Genomic DNA, 4,994 nt, shown 5'->3' on the forward strand with positions numbered 1-4,994 from the left:
TGAATTACTACGGATCTCTTGGTAAAGCGACTCTAGATGGAAGAATAACTGCTTACGAAAATTTACTAAGTACTAATGATGTTCACTACATCCCTAGTTCCTTGAAAACACTTGGACTGCATAAAAATTTTGAAAGTGTAAACCAACTAGCAATTGTCGAAGGTTGTGAAGAGATGCTCCCTGCAGGTAAAGAATTCAAGGGAGGACTTGTAAATGCCAAAACTACATTGTGTCCATTGACAATAACAATTATGGTAGCTGTTGGAAGTTGAACCACCAGCTTCTTAGCATGTCTGATTATCACAAGTTGAACTATCAATATTGAAGGTTGTGGTATAAGTAGTTTACGAGGTTATGTCAATATTATTCTTGTTCTTAACCTTAAGAGAAGAAGTTATTATGGAAGGAAATATATGCTTGGTATTAATTTGGCTGCTGCAACCGATTACCCTTGTCATGGCTTGACTCCAGTAGTTCACTACGATTTCAAACCAAGCAACAATGATCTGCAGGGCACTCTAAATGAGAGCAATGTCTTAACAAAATTTCTTGAGTTTATGATCACAAGAAACCTTTGCCAGCATGGTTCAACAATGACCTTGAGGACAAGGTCAATTTCAAGTGGGAAGGATTGTTATGATCGGGAATTAGTTATCAAAGGAGGTCACGTGTTGGGCTTGTTCTCACGTGAGTCAATAACTTTCAACTCTTATTTCACCGATGTGGAAACTTTCCAATATATAGAGACAAGCAAGCAGTGAACATGGTATTCAAAATTTTAATCCATTTTCGTAGCTTCTGCTTCTCACTTCTCTCTCTCTGTGTATCTCTTCGCTCCCTTCTCATCTCTTCTCTTCTCCTTCTTCTGCTCTCCTCTTCTTCTTAATTCTTCTTATCCATTGAATTAGGTAGTTCGATTTAGGAATTGATGTATTAATTATCAAGCCTGTAACTGATTGTACAAATTCGTTTGATCAATAAACTTTCCATTTTAATTTCAATTCTTGAGTACATTACATGGAATGATGCTATTTGATAATAAGATCATTGTGGATTTTATGGCGAACCTTTAAAGAAAAAACTACTGCAAATAAGTAATAGCAGATTCTGAATCTTTCAGACATCATGCTGCACCTAATATGAACTCTCTTGATGGCTATACCGATCTTTGAAGTGGATGGATCAGTTCAATGCTCTGCGCTAGACTAGAAAGCCATAAATTATTCTTCCTCCTAGATCTCTAATTTATTTAACAATTCCTTATCCTCCGTGACTTTTTAATATCTCCTTTCTTCAAATGATAATGGTAGAAACCTTTAAGTTATGATCTAAAAGTTGTAGTCTTCTATGGATAGACTTGGCGCAATTTTATCTTTTGGAATTAAAAATAGTCTTAGAACAATTTTAACACTAGAGGGATGTTGTCCATGATAGAGAAACTGCCATTCCTATTTAGAGTTAATATTTGTATTTTTGGTATGTTTACATGTATATTTAAATGATTTAAACATCTAATTGGGTTTAATATTGGCTGATTATTATGTTTTAATTATTAATAGTGATTTCTTATTCCGTTAAACTATGTTACCCAATTATTTATAAATAAAAGAGACTATTTAATTGTGATATAATTTTTTAATAGACGAAAAATATTTAAAAATTATAATTAGATAGAATATTTACTTTTTAGTGTGAGTACATGGGTGATGGATTTGTTGTGATCATATGTTTGACACTATTTCTATTAAATAAATTTTGCTCCTTTGGTCGACATCCTGTAATCATGAGGAGGTTTTACTAAGTAATGGAGTTACGTACTGTTCAGCTTAAGTTAATCAATTTTCGTATTTGTTTTGGACGAACTTTTATTTAAGAATTATTATTCTTTTCATAAAAATTTAGCCTTAATGGTGAATTGTATTAATTACAGGTTTTTCACATAGCCTATTTTAAGTTGCATTTTCAAATTAGAAGGACCATATACACCAGGAATATCATCTATAAGAAAGTATTAGGTAAGATATATTTCATTACATGTTTGTACCTTTTAAAAACAAAGAAAATAAAAAAAAAATCATATATTTTTTTCATTTGAGTAGATTCACACGATATTCAATCATCTTGACCTCGATAAATAAGTCATCCTACAATTATCCACATTAATAATTTATGAAAACACATACTTTATTTTTTTAAATCTAAGTATAATTATTTGCTTAAAGTTTTATTTTAAAATGTTAATATTATTTTACTAAAAAGTATACTAAATGACTTGAAATATACGTGCAACACAAGTGCAGATAAACTAGTTATAGTCAAATAGTATCAACAATGGAAGTCTCTCACACAAAGGTAAGATCCGATGAATCGGAAATAATTAATTAAGAATTCAAGACTTTTACGGAACTAATTCTCACTGTCCTCTTTCATCTTCTCATTGCCCATCCCCATATAATATAATTTCATTTTTTAAACATTTAAGCATGTGGCTATAGGTGCACCTCACGGAACATTGAAGTTTTTACTGGTAATTAATTGACTTTTTCTTTACTCGTAAAATGATACAGTTAAATTTGTAACACAGTTTATAAATACGTAAATTAAATTAATCCAAAGATAGAAAGTAACAAAGAACAGAAATAGATTAATTAAGAATACTTGAAGGAAAGGACAAGCCAATGTGAAATGAGCTTTTCCAGAAGCAAGAATAAGAATAGAGTATCGAGTAATTAAAAAGATATTAATAGAAAGCAAGTGTAAATCTAGCCTTTCTTTACAATGAGTACAAATTCTTCTATTTATAGCTAAATTCAGAGAGACAAGATCCCCAAATCAAGCTCCCCTCTAATATGAATAAAGACCCCTCTTGATAGCTGCATAACGATTGATTACTATAAATGCAAAGATTTTTTGTAACGGCCGCTCCGTGTATGCACAGAATATCAACACAAACCTCACTCACACATTGACATATAACTCACTTAGGATCGGATCTATCTCGACTCTCTAGTCAAAGCAGTTAAGCAAAGTTACAATCACACAATTTAAGGTACTTATCTATGAGTCCAGAACTGAGTCTAGGCATCACAACTAAGGCACTCACCACTTTCAAGGCATATGTAGTCAAGGAAAATTGTTTTAAATTAGTGCTATGACTTAAGATTCTATTTTTCTAAAAAACTAACTACACTTGGTTCAAGTAAAATTCTTATAAAAGAACCGCGGCACACAAAAAAACCAAGAGGGAATTATTACACTACCTAAGAAAGTAAACTAAAATAAAATAAAATAAAAGACATATTTTGGATTTTTAATTTTTTTTTTGTATTTTTCTCGTTCGATATCAAATCCATCAAGAAGCCAATTGACGAAATATGTCGTCGGGAAGAGTCGAAACTAAATAATTATGATTACTAACTATTACAGGTCGATAGAATTTAGAGTTATAATTATAGACCATATTGTCTAAGAAAGCAAGAAACAAATTAAACAAAGCCAACTAGCAAATAGAAAATAAATACAAATACAAACAAATAGGAGCACCCCACCCCACACTTAAGAAATTGCATTGTCCCCAATGCAAAACATTAAAAACAATAGTGAAAAGGTAACTTCATGAGGCCTTTGGCCTACTCCTCATCAACACCCTCAAAGGTGCGCAGGTACTCCTCATCATCGGAGGGAACACAATTTATGTCCTCATCCGGTGGCATTTGTGCTCCATCTGCCAAGCCCAACCACTGGTGAGTGACCACGGAGAGGGGGTAGTCCTCCTGCAGCTCTGCCAAGGCACATATAAGTAAATAGCAGCTGTAGTGTCTCCTCGACACGAAGCAATCTCTGATCCATAGGAACAACAACAGAAGGGGGGTCTGTCACAGCTGTGACATCAAAGGCCTTAGGAGGTCGCAACACCAGAATCGTCCGATCATAATGGAACTCCTCCTCCATATAGTGCGTCCGCAGAAGCCGAGTGATCATGCTCTGGAAATACAGGCGGTGGGTCCCAAGTGGTTGTACTCGATCCATGTGCTCAAGTATACTCTTGCCAAGATCGAACTTCATCCGAGTCAAGATGGCATAAATGAGATACACCTTCAGCCTGGAGACATCAATGTCATTTTAGGTAGGCATAATCTTTGCATTAATCAACCGGAGAATGACCCTGGCGGGATGCTGGAAATTCCTCTTCTTCATGTCTTTGTGGAACTCATTAGCATCCCGTGTCCACGTGGCAAGATAATCAGCATCATATAGCTGGCGCCTAATATCAAGATAGGGAGACCAATGCAGCAACCTCTGGAACAACTTATGAGAGTGCTCTATGAACCCCATAACACGATTTATCATCTGTGAGGAAAAAGGGATCATCTTGCCTCTCACCTGCACCTCATACACCGCAACCAAAATGGACTCAAACTGCCAATTGACATAGAACTCCTTTACCATGTTCACGTTCACCGACTCACCGGGACGGAAAAAGCTTTCAAAATCCAGGTATCTGATGTTGTTGTAAATCTCCGAGTACATCCTGGCTAGCTTGCGATCATCAATACCAACTTCCAGGTCGGGGCTTACCACCGGAACAAAGGTCCTGTACCAATTTGTAGCATGAGCTGGCATAGTCTGAATGCCATACTTGCAGCCCGGTACTACATCCGCATCTGGATCAATGCGCTCCACTTCCTCCTCCACTAGGGCGGGGGGAGGTCCCCGCCTACCTCCTCTACGACTACTAAAGTCAACCTCGGAGGAACCTATGTTAGCATGTTTGCAAGGACGCCAAGACATTGTACATGCACAAGACAAACACAATTAGCCACAATACTTAAAACAAAAAGCAAGATCAAATGGAGTAACCACCCCGCACTTATATTATTGGTATGTTCGCAAGTACGATGTATATCGAGGACTAAGACTATCCCATTGAAAGCATGCCACAAGTAATCAACAACCCACCCAACCACCAACATAATATTACAACAACAAACCAC

Source organism: Nicotiana tabacum, chromosome 6 (assembly GCF_000715075.1).
Source record: "Nicotiana tabacum cultivar K326 chromosome 6, ASM71507v2, whole genome shotgun sequence".
NCBI classification, from domain to species: Eukaryota; Viridiplantae; Streptophyta; class Magnoliopsida; order Solanales; family Solanaceae; genus Nicotiana; species Nicotiana tabacum.